This window comes from Balaenoptera acutorostrata, chromosome 13 (assembly GCF_949987535.1).
Source record: "Balaenoptera acutorostrata chromosome 13, mBalAcu1.1, whole genome shotgun sequence".
NCBI classification, from domain to species: domain Eukaryota; kingdom Metazoa; phylum Chordata; class Mammalia; order Artiodactyla; family Balaenopteridae; genus Balaenoptera; species Balaenoptera acutorostrata.
The window spans coordinates 75,855,802-75,868,395 of NC_080076.1; the positions used below are offsets into that span (position 1 = coordinate 75,855,802).

The 12,594-nt window shown below is 48.9% G+C and overlaps 1 protein-coding gene across 1 annotated transcript in view; it reads left to right on the forward strand.

The window, feature by feature from the left end:
- The window catches only part of LOC103005732 (beta-adrenergic receptor kinase 2), a 203,196-nt gene that overhangs the window by 635 nt on the left and 189,967 nt on the right, over window positions 1-12,594 (forward strand). Inside the window, exon 3 of the mRNA XM_057526625.1 lies at window positions 986-1,064. The gene's annotated coding sequence lies outside the window, so the exon portion shown is untranslated. The remainder of the gene's footprint in view (window positions 1-985; window positions 1,065-12,594) is intronic.

Here is a 12,594-nt window from a genome sequence, read left to right on the forward strand (position 1 = left end):
CTGTGTTGGTCTCCTGAATTTCCATCACCCCTTTGACCTCTTGAATTTCTGTTAAATCCACCCACTTCTCACCAATCCCTCATCCAAGCCTGCATCCTCTCCTGTGCACACAATCCCAGCAGCCTCCTGACAGGTCCCTCTGCACTCCCTCTGCCCCTACAGTCCCTTCTCCACACAGCAGTCAGAGGGAATCTTCTCAAAATGCAAAGCCAATCATGACACCCTCCTGCTTAAACCTGCCACAGCTCCCCATCACCCTTGGGATAAGGACCCTAATCATTGACTCACAAGACCTTTGAGGGCTAGTCCTGGCCTTGTCTCTCCAGCCTCCTACTACATAAATACACTTTTTTTCCCCATCCCTTGTACTCATCAAGTCACAGGGCTTCCCAGTTTGCCTAATTAGCCCTCACTCAGCCTTCAGATCTCAGCCCAGTGTTTTCCCTGTCTTCACAGGTGAGGCCAATCCCCTGATGACATACGATTTTCTGCTCTGCTCCCCTGTCTTCTGAAGGCCTAAGCACACATGTGGTTGTACATTTCTTTGTCTGATTCCTTAATTCATTTCCATTCCCTCCTAGACTGAAGTCTCTATGAGGGCAGGGACAAGGTCTAATTTTGCATTCTAGAGCCCACACGTAGTTGAGGCTTGACAGATATTGAATGAATGAATGAATGAATGAGTGGGTGGGTGGTCCAACCCAGAGATCAGCGGTGACTGACAGGACAACCTCCTTAGAATCAGTCCTGTCCAGGTAAAGACTGTCTGTCTCAGGAAGATCAGGCAGCAGCATGGAAAGCTCCTCTTGCTGCCTGGGCTTGTGTGGATCCCTCCTACCCCTCCTCCTTGAATTGGTGACCATCCCCCATGAGTCCTTCCAGAGCGCAGACTCCGGAATCCATCACAGGGCAAGATGTGAACCCTGACTCTTCACAGCTGTGTGGCCTTAACCAATTGAGCTGTAACCTTCTCATCTGAAAACAGGGTGCGTGAGGCTTATTCAGCGTCAGGTCCTTCCAAGTGATGAGTCCAGAGCCCGGTGCCTAGCTGCTCAGGAACAAAGGTAACTTTTCTCTTTTAAACTTTCAATGCTTCCTCCTACTCCGGTGCCATCCCAGGCGTCTCGGTCTAGAGAGTATAAGGAAAAGTATCCAATCAATGCCTTCAGTCTAGGGCAGGGCTCTTAACCTCAGCTCTCCTGATAGGTTGTGGGTCCCAGGACTGACTGTCCTGTGCATTGTGAGATGTTTAGCAGCATTGCTGGCCTCTGTCCGCTAGATGTCACCCTCGAGTTGTAACTCCAAACAGCCAGATAGCTCCTGGGGGCGAAATCACCCCAGGCTGAGAACTAGGGATTCTAGTATTAGGGACTCATCCTGTGGGAGGGGGGTAAGTATATTTTTAAAGATGATAGTGGATGGGGTCACAAAGGGTAGGACTTGGGGCAGGGCTGCAGACAGGGAGAAGAGCCATTAGGACAAATTGTGACGATAGGTGTTTTCTCCATGCCACACATGAGATAGATTCAGATAAACTGTCAAGAGCTGGAAAGGGGCCAAGTCTCCCACCTCACAGATGGGAAAACTGAGGTCCGGAGGCAAAGGCTTTGTTACTGGCAAGCAGAGAGGCTTAGGCGCCTAAAATACACACACATAAATGTCTAGGTATTTAATATGTACATATATATTGGATACATATTTGACATATATTGTATATAGCAACTCTATTAAAAACAGACACGGAGTCACAAGCAGGAAAGGCATTTTAGACTTTTCCTCTGTGTACCATGTGTGGACACCTGTGCACGTGCATACACACACGCTCACACGCACAAAAGTGCAGCCCAAACTTCTTGTTTCTTTTTGGTAATTCTGGGAAGAGAAAGTGGAAGGAATTTGGGGTGCATTTGCTGCCTGTGGTCTTTTGGTCTTGAAGCCCTTGGGGGGAGGAGAGAAAGAAGGGGGGACAGGGCAGGAGGTGCAGATGAAACAGGTATCAGAGGGACATCTGTAGGCTAAGTAAGAGGACAGTGCTATTTTTTCCTTTTGCTTTCTCAGACTGTTTTGGTGGCAGTAATTTGGTTTTGAATGAGAAGGGCTGAAGTTTGCCTTCAATTTTACAAGCACACCACCACGACAGGAGGAAATTATGAAGGGGAAGTAGGGAATGACCTGTCTTCTAACCTTTTGACGCAGCCCTTCAGACTTTTCCTGGGTGGCCCTGGCGGGCCCTGGGGGGTTTTGAGCAAGGGACTGACACAGTCCCTGGATTGGCATTGGAGAGCACTCCCTCTGGCCGGTGTGTGGAGCTGGGGAAGTGGGGAGGGGCTGGAAGCCCTTTTCTTTGGACTGACAAGAGGGGGCAGCAGCCTGCCCTGTTCGGGTGGGGTAAAGCATGGGGTGAAACTTCAGGGCACCCACTCCTTGTAAGGGGCACTTGGGCGCCCTGCCACCTATTCACAGTGTTCCCTGTGGTCCAGGCCATTATACTTTTCAAAGCACGTTTGTTTATTTCTTGCTTCCGACATTTCTTTTATAAGAAGTAAAATGTTACCAGTATTGTGCAGTGTGCCCCCCTGAATCCATAACCTTTCCCTCCCTTGCCTTAAGGTAACCACTTGTATGTTTCTTTTTTTTACTTTTACTTCCTATGTGAATATCTATAAACAATGCGCAGTATTGTTTCTAGACTTTCCATAAGCATTATACTCAATGTATCCTTTCGTAACTTGAACTTGCCTCTCAATATCATGCTTCTGAGACTTATTCATGTTGTAACATGTAGTAGATTTAGATCATGCATCTTAACTGGCGGTGGGGGGGGTGTTTCATGGTACAGACATAATGCAAGTTACTAATCCCGTCCAGTATTGATGGACTTTGATGTTCCTCCTGATTGGGTGTTACTATAAACTGAGCTGCATTCGCAGCGTACTTTAACCCCTCTTGGAGTGGCCCTCTGGCTGTTGGTGCTGAGAGTAAGAACACTGCAACTGAGCCTAAATAACCCTTGTTTCCTCATTCACAAAAATAAAGATCACAGCAGTACCTACCTTCCTGGGGTGTTGTGAGGATTGATGTAATAATGTTGGTGAAGCACTTAGAGCAGGGTAGTGCCATGCAAGTGTTTGATAGAATTTATGCTGTTATAACTTGAGCTTCGGACAAAGTGTGAACGGAGTTATGTAACAGCCGTCTCTTCCAGGCTGTGTGACTTTGGACAAGTCATTCAACCTCCCTGGGTCTTTCCTTCATCATCTGTAAAACAGGGTGTCGTAAAGATTACGTGAGATGATGGGCGCCATGTCATAGACACTCTGCAAAGATCCGCTTTTCTTTCCTCACTTCTGTTTCCTCACCCTTGAGAGGTTCTTTGGGCACATGTTATTATCCTCTTGGACAGATAAGGAGACTGAGGCTCAGAGAGGTAGAGAAACTTTCTGCAGATTGCACAGCATGTCAGGATGAATGGACTTTATCCAGGCAATGCCCCTGGGTTGGGTCCCCCGGCTGTTGAGGCCCCTCCTGCCTCCTCCCCAGATCCCATGACACCCCTGCACCATCCCACCCCCAGCCTAGACCTGAAGCTTGGCCACCCTCTGTGTTCTTGCCACCCGGTGGAACTGATACAAACAGTCCTCCACGTGGCCCCTCAGAAACAGCCGCCAAAAGCTCCCGTATCGTGGCAACCACAGAATCAAAACAAGCTCTTAAGAAAAGATCGTACAGGACAGGGAGGTAGAAAGCCCACCCCGCAAACCAGTCCCCCCTCTGTTGATTCCCACCGCTGGGCTTTCATCCTGCAGAGCTGACTTGGTTTGCGTTGTATCTTCAGTTAAAGGAATTCCCCCCGTGTTGTTTCCCTCTAGCTGACTAGGGCTGGGAGCCAAGAAGGGGGGTTTAAAATACGCAAAAGGGAACAGCACAGAGGAGAAGAACCATCAGAGAGTGGGTGCCCTGGGGGCGGCAGAGCCGAGCGGGCGCTGTGCCACGTCTGGGCCCTCCCTGGCTTCGTCTTGGTCCTGAAGTCACTGGGGGCAGCATGGTGACACCTCAGCCCCTCGTGCGTGCCCACTGATCAGCCCTTAGTTGGCTCCTTTTGGAATTTCATCCCAAGTCCCAAAACATAAAGCTGGGAAGGCCCTGGAAGACCATCTGATCCAGTGGTTTCCTTTTTTTTTTTTTTAAGCAAAGAAATTGTTTTCTGGATAATCTAGCATAAGTCATGCCAATAGGCAAAGCAGATAAGAGCTTGTTGGGGTGGAAGGGGCGGGACTGGAATTCTGCCCTTTTCGGGGCTCCCTCCCCCCAAGGGAGCCCTTTAGCATCTGCATCCAATGTCAGTGCCCTAAGGGCATACAGGACAAACCCAGCCCCTTCATTTACAGATGAAGAAACTACTATTATGATGGACAGTAATTATTAGCTAACTACTATTTTTTTTTTAATTAATTAATTTATTTATTTATTTTTGGCTGTGTTGGGTCTTCGTTTCTGTGCGAGGGCTTTCTCTAGTTGCGGCGAGCGGGGGCCACTCTTCATCGCGGTGCGTGGGCCTCTCATTATCGTGGCCTCTCTTGTTGCGGAGCACAGGCTCCAGACGCGCAGGCTCAGTAATTGTGGCTCACGGGCCCAGTTGCTCCGCGGCATGTGGGATCTTCCCAGACCAGGGCTCAAACCCGTGTCCCCTGCATTAGCAGGCAGATTCTCAACCACTGCGCCACCAGGGAAGCCCTCTACTATCTTTTTTAATTGAAGTATAGTTGATTTACAATGTTGTGTTAGTTTCAGGTATACAGCAAAGTGATTCAGTTCCATATATATGTGTGTATATATATATATATACACACACACATATATATATATATATTCTTTTTCAGATTCTTTTCCCTTATAGGTTATTACAAAATATTGAGCTAGGACAAAGAGGTGGCCTGGTGTGGAGGGAAGCTCACAGGGTGTGCAGGGTTGGAGCTCTGGGTCCAAGATGTGCATCAGGCATTTGTCCTGGCTGTTGTGTAAGAGAATGATGGTGAGTGGCCGGTGAGCATGCGGGGAGGAGGAAGGAAGCCTTGAGATCACGCTGGGGAGATCACACTTGGAACTAGGGAGCTACAGCAGATGCTTGAGCTAGAGAGTCAAATCCTACCCTTGGCTACACTTGAGTGTTGGGACAACAGGCCCAGAGTATTTTGTTAACAGTAATCACAGCTGTGCTAGCCACTGCTCTAAGCATTTTAGAGGCACGATTTTCATCATCACAAAACCTCCTTCTTGGAGATGGCATTAGCGTCCCACTTTACAGATGAGGTTACTGAGGCTCCGAGGAGTGAAGTGATTTGCCCAGGGCCACACACCTGGTGAGTAGTGAACCTGACATTTGAACTCAAGACTGGCTGATTCCCACGCCACGTACTTATATCAGTTAAGTACAGCGACTGAAATGCTATGTAACAGACGACCACAAAATCTCAGTGCCATGGAACAATAAGTGTTTATTTAGCTCACGTGTCTAATGTGTGTGGTTGAGCCAGGCTGGGCTCAGCTGGGTAGTCTATCCTGCTCCACGAGTCTCTCATTCTCTCCTGGGGTCACTGGGCTGGCTTGGACACATTCCTCTCCTGGCAATGGCAGGACCACAAGAAGACAAGCAGGAACATGCACAGCCTCCTGGGACCCAGGCTCAGAACCAGTGCACGGTCCCTCCTGCCTCATTTTATTCATCCAAGCAAGTCACAAGATCAAGCCCAGGAACTGCAAGGTCCCTGGGGAAGAGTTGGAATATATGGAGAGGGGAAGAACTGGGGCCAATATTGTGCATTACAACAGTGCCTCTTTTCCAAAGGTGGAGCCCTTGAGTGTGGGCTGGGCTTCCTGACTTCCTTCTAATGAACAGAGCAATTTGGAAGTGACAGTGTGTCCCTTCCAAGGCCAGGACACTGGGACTCCCTCCTTGCCCTTTGGAGGATCATCACTCTGGGGAAGCCAGCCTCCATATTGTGAGGATACTCAAGCAGCCTTGTGGAGAGACCCACATGGTAAGGACCTGGAGACTCCAGCCAGCAGCTGTGGGAGTGAGTCTTCCTGGAAGCAGGTCCTCCGGCCCCAGTCAAGCCTTCAGACGACTACAGCGTACTGACATCCTGATGGCAACTTCTTGAGAGACCCTGAATTAGAACCATCCAGCTAAGGTACTCCTGAATTCCCGATCCACAGAAATTATGACACAATAAGTGTTTTTATTGTTTTAAGCTTCCAAGTTCTGGAGCAATTCAGTATGCAGCAACAGAAAACTAATGCAATGCCTAATCATTATGCCAGCCTGTTGCTGCCATTTCAAATGAGGCTTCGATGGAAGCTGTTTTGTCTGCTGCCCGGAGGACCAGCAAAATCCCAACAATTTACCAAGATTAAGAAACCAAAAATACTCATGGTAAACTGTGGTTGTTAAGAAACATCTGTTCTTGAGATGCCCAAATTGGGCTGTTCTCGAAGGGAATGAAAATGTATCAGAGGATGGGGGTGGCTGTGAGGGACTGATGCTAACCCTTTGGCAGACTCAGCTTGTCACTCAGGTCCCTCCTTGCAGCTGAGACAGGGAAAAGAATCCGAACAAGGGTCTGATGGAGCTGCTGTAGCAAGGCACTGAAGGCTCCATCCAGCTGCGAGGGTGGTACTCACACTTATCACATCCTACTGTGTGCCAGGTACAAGGTGGGCACTGCAAACCCTGTATGTGAGGAACAAGGGTTGGGGTATTAGAAGACTTTGGCTTCATGACGTGGACTAACGAGGGAGAGGCAGTATGGACTTGCGGTTAAGAGCCCATGGACAGGCCTGCATTTGAATCCCAGCAATGATGCTTGCTAACCCTGGGGCTTGTAAGAGGCCAGTCGCTTAAATACTCTGAGCCAGTTTCCTCATCTGTAAAATGGGCATAATAACTGTGCCTACTTGACCACTAGTTGTGGTCTGCCCAGCTTTGCTTTGTAGGACTCGTCCCATACTCCATGTGTTCTGTCCATCCTGGTGCCCTGCCGCTGTAGCGCATCCCCTTGGCCACAGTGATTGGTTCAGGAATAGACATATGACCCAAGCGAGGTCAATCAGATGGCTGTAGGGAGATGTTCTTTCTTTCTTAAAGTGGTAGGTTTAGAAGGACAGGAGCGTGGGTTGTCAGTGTCAACCATAACATGTACCATGTGAAGAAATCTTGTCTAAGACCTGGGAAGAGATGAAAGAGCCTCATGACATTGTTTAAGCTCCTGGATCCAGCCGCACCTGAGGCCTACACAGAATTTTTTCCAGATGTTTACATTAATCAAATTTCTCTAGAGAAACAGAACCAATACATACACACACACACACACACACACACACACACACCCCATTGGTTTTGATATATCTAACTATAGATATGGATATAGATATAGATAGAAATTTATTATAAGGAATTAGCTCATACAATTATGGAAGCTGAGCAGTCTCAAGATATGTAGTCAGCAAGCTGGAGACCAGAAGAGCTGATGGTGTAAGTTCCAGTCCAAAAGCCAATAGACATAAGACCCAAGAAGAGCTGATGTTTTAGTTTGAGTCCAAAGGCAGAAGACCAATGTCCCAGTTCAAGACAATCAGGTGGGCTGTGTTCCCTCTTACTTACGGGAGGGTCAGCCTTTTTGTTCTATTTCAGGCCTTCAAGTGATTGGATAAGAGCCACCCACATCAGGGAGGGCAATCTGCTTTACTCAGTCTACTGAGTTAAATGTTAATCCCACTCTCACAGACACACTCGGAAGAATGTTTGATGAAATATTCTGGCACCCTGTGGCCCAGTCCAGTTGGCACATAAAATGAACCATCATGGTGGCTGAGTTATAACGTCATCGAATGCCTTCCCCTGTTTGTTTTAAACCCATTCGAGTAGATAGGACTTGCTTGCAATCAAGAATCCTGACTGATAGAAGTTCTTGTTTAATAGGGATATTTTAAAAATGAATGAGCTCTTGCACAGTGCCTGAGAGATAGTAAGCACACAAAAATAACAATCATTGATGCCTGTTGTAGAGAAGCTTCAAAGGAACAGGATTTTCCATTTTGGCCCCACTTCTTCCCACAATCCTGAGGTCAGAAAATGGGCTGGCATTTCTCCTACTTTCTCTTCACCACATCCTCTCTTTAGAGTTGGCCCATTGGTCCTGAGTAGGTGGAACAGACCCTCTACCCCATGGGAAGACTCCATATTCTAAGTCGTCTGGCACAATAATTGATAAACTAAAAGATGAAGAACGTGGAAAAATCCTTCCTCGAGGCTATGGTCTGGGACACCATCTCATTTTGAATGTCAAAAGCTGAACATCACCTCTGTCTTTCTCTTTTCATTTTCTGAAATAAATTCTAATCTCCCCCCAGACTAATGGATGCCTTGGGCTTTACAGATCCAAAGCTATACTCAGGGAAACAAATTGAAAAATACATTAAAAACTTTTAAACTAGTTATCCCTGTAACATATCTTTCTAAGAATGGTGGATATATTGTTTTTGGCCACCAGCATCCTTTCCTTGATGGACCCATGCCTCCCTCACTTCCTGTGGTACCTGGAGGCTATTAATCACAGTCTTGCACCCTCTGCACCACTGGGGAAAGCATATCCTGGGGCTGAGCCAATCCTAACACCATGACCACGTCCTCTTGGACCCAGCAGTTGGTCCTGAGGTGGACATGTGATTGAAGCAGAGCCAATCCAAATCCTTCTTTGGGTTCTTATATCCATGATGAGAGAGAGGCAGAGATAGAAAGAGACAGGAGCAGGGCGGGGGACGGCGGGTGGAGAGAGACAGAGGAAGAGAATGCGAGCACCTTTTCCTTTTGGACTGCAAGCCATAGGGAAGAGGCTTGGGGCTGCCTGTGGCCATTCTTCTTGGCTTGAAGAGAGGTCAACACACAGAGGGGAGAAGAGATATGGAGAGAGAATTGAGTGCCAGATACATGGGAGGATATCACCTGAGCCCCTGGATCTAACCATGCCTGAAGCAAGCTAAAAATTCCCCCTTTCCCTTAAACCTGTTTCAGTTGAAACAATGATCTATTTCTCCCTCCTTAAATTCACTTTAAAAATGGTGAAGGAAACTGCAGACATGCTTCTCGTAAAGAGCTCCAGCTTGGGCCACCCTCTCGTAGTTTGGAAGTCTGCCCTGCCCCCCAAGTGCAGACATTGGAGTCAGAAGACTGAGATGTGAGCCCCAAATACCAACTCTCTGAGCCTCAGTTTCTTCCTCTGTAAACTGTAGATAATAGTACCTACCTCCTCGGGCAGTAAGAGGCTTAGATAAGATCACGGTTGTCAAATGTGCATCTCGGGGCCTGGCACAGAGAAGTGCCCCACCTGCAGGAGCGCCCATCCTCCAGAATGCCAGCGAGCTGCTCCCTCCCCTGCCTGACCCAGTTTTTCATCCAAATTTGGCCACAGGCCCAGGCCCTGGCCTATTTTAGGCACACCTCTTTTTGTTGCAGGAAAAAGAGACCCACGCAAGTTACCTTAAAACAGGGGGTTTATTGTGGAGACAAATGGGGACAGGAATGTGGAGGGTGTGGAGGCAGGAAAACCCTTCGGACTGGAACCGTTTTGATGTGGAATCTCTTTTCTTTGCGCCTTTAAAAGGAATCGTGCTACCTGCCCTGTCCTTACAGGAAGGACCCCTTCCCAAGCCTGGGTATAAACAAACCCAGGGAGGCTGGTGACTATTGTTGTCCAAAGCTAAGACTCCTTAGCACTCTTGTGGAGGGAATGGACTTTTTTAGTTGCTCATAATTTGGATTCAGGTTTTAACAGCTCTCAGGACCAGCAGGGCTATTGTGAGAGAGGACGTGGACAGGGATTTTGGAGTGAAGTACAGAGTGACTGTCATTTATCATCCAAACCAAGACGCTTTGAGAATGAAAGGTAGCACCACAGTAATTACACAGGGCTGCAGACATAAACCAAGACTGCAAGCAAGCTAGGACGTACGGTTGCCCTGAGAGCGCAGAGGTCTGGGAAGGAGGGGACTGAAAAAGGCAGGTGCCCGGGATGCAAAGAGGTCTGGGAATGCGGCTGCTGCCCAGGAAGTGACAGGTTCATGAGTCCAGGGCTGGATGGCTAGGAAGGCAGCCCTCGGGTCCCCAGGGACCATGTTGTAGCGCCTGCCCTGATGGTGTTCACGCTCATGGAACTTTGCTCCATCAGCCCACAGCCCCCCAGAGGGAGACCCAGACCCTAAGATGCTTGAAACCCCTAGGAGGTCTCTGTACAGGTGATGGAGAGAAACTCCCCACTCAGCTAAGCGGAGGGGGGAAGATGGATGGAGCGTGTGTCCCTCTCCCTGCAACCTGGCTCAGTGTGGTAGCTTCTTCTGTGACACGTGGCATTTTCCGTATCATATCTGTGCACTCAGAGCTCAGTGCACGCGAGGAGCTTCCCCACTTCTTCCAGTTCTCTGATTTCTGGTGACTGTGCCTCTCCCTGACTCTTTCCCTTGTCTTCCTGACTGACCTCTAGCCTGGACCTTTGGCAGTGAAATCACCCCTTGTCTCAAATCTTAGCAACCTTGAAACAACACTTTTCCGCTCCCAAAGAAGGACCAGAAGCTTCTCACCTTCAGGGGATTTCAGGCCCCTCCATGTATGTACGTGGTAGTTCTTCTCATCCCTCTTACTATCACCCCCAATTTATGCGCCCCAGGGGCCCCACCCCTTACTCATACTCATTCATTCTCTGGACTTCCAATGACTCCATTCCCTGGATGGAGCATGCGACCTAAGCTAAGCCAATTAGCACGTCCTGTCTCCCTGGCCACTGATTGGTCTAGGTATGCGCCCAATCAGAATTTGTTACATGACTTGAGGTCCTGAGAAGAGCCTGGGCCATCTTTTCTGATGCTCTTGGAGGGGATGAAGAATGGAATGCAGAACAGCCAACACTGTTCTTGGTGAAGGATCTACACATGGAGCCAACCCCAAGGAAGTAGAGCTAAGCGGAGAGAGAGAAACTGGATCCTGGTGACATCATTCAAGCCCCTAGATCAAGCCACACCTGAAGGTCTGCCTCTGGGCTGTTCAAACACAGGCACCAATAAATTCCCTTTTCTCAGGTCAGGTTTTCTGCTACCTGCAATTGACAGAACTCTAACTGCAGATTGAGTCCCAGGGTCCAGAGGATGCTCAGATCAATGGTAAAGGGCTAAATAAATTATGCAGTTGCTCATACGAAGTTCTGAGCCCTGCCCTCCCATAGTGAGAATTTCCAGGCTCCAGTTAAAGCTATTAGTCCTGTCTTCCTAGCCACTAACCCATACTCTCTTACAGAAGAGGCTCTTGGCAATATTGTGAAATAGGTCAAGATTGTTTCTAAAGCCCCAGTGTTCCACCTGACCACCCTCTGAGGGTCTACAGCACCTATTTCATGAATATGTGCCCCCCTCCCCAGAATTTAATGGTCCCACATCACCCCTCAAGGTCCCCAATCCCAATGTTGTCTCGAAGACCTCCTGACTTCCCTGTGCTTTTCCTGCACTGTACTCCCCTCACCCTGGGGTCCAGCCGTTCTGGAGTCTTCCCTGGTCTGTGACTTTTTCCCACATCAGGAACTTTGCAGATGCTGGTTCCTGTGCCTGGAATTCCCTGTTTCTATTTCTTTACCAAGTTTTCTTCTATTCATCCTTGAAGTCTCAGCTGAAATGTCACTTCCCCAGGGAGTCCTCCTCGGCCTTTAATCTAGGTCAAGCCGGCCCGTTTTACATTCCCGTGGCACCTTGTACTTTTTCTCTTGTAACTGTACCTTCATGCTTAGTCACTCCCCAGGGCCTATCTTGAGATCTGGTACAAGGTAGGTTTTCAAAAACATCTGGACGGGTGAGTTCAACAGGCGCCGAGCCCCTCAGCAGCAGGGAGCAGGGGTCCAGAGAGAGAGGCAGGACCTGCGCAGGGTCGCACAGCCAGCCTGTGGCAGTGTGGACACTTGGAGCAGGACGGCGGTCAGATGCTCTGGGGAGCCCAGGTAACGGCCACCCCTCCTTTGTTGCGAGCACCAGCTCTGTTTACATCCCCAAAGACCTTTTCTGAGATTCCGTGGCTGCAGGCCATGTGCTGACGGCCATGGAGGGCCGGAGCTCAGCAGGAGACGTGGCTGGGCTGGAGCCCGGCGGAGACGAGCTGGGTTAATGTTTATCCTGATCCCAGAGACATGAGTCATCAGACCAAGAGCAGGTGCAAAGAGGGTGACTGTGCGGGGAGACCCCATGTGCTTTGGCCTTGATATGGCTACGAGGCCCAGGACAAATGGGGGCACAAGGCCCTGGGTGCAGACATTTCCCATCCTGATGCTCTGCCGTGACCAGGGGACACACTGGGGTTCCAGTCCGAGCTCTGCCACTTGCCAGCTGTGTGACCGTGGGCAAGACACCTTACCCTCTGAGTCTCCACTTGCCATTCTGTGAAACAGGAATGTTCATAGAAACAACCTCAGAAAGCAGTAATGAGAATTAAATTAGAAAATAATCATCCTGTGCTTATAGCAGCGCCTGACCCAGTATAAGCATTCAAATTGCATCCCCTGGGCA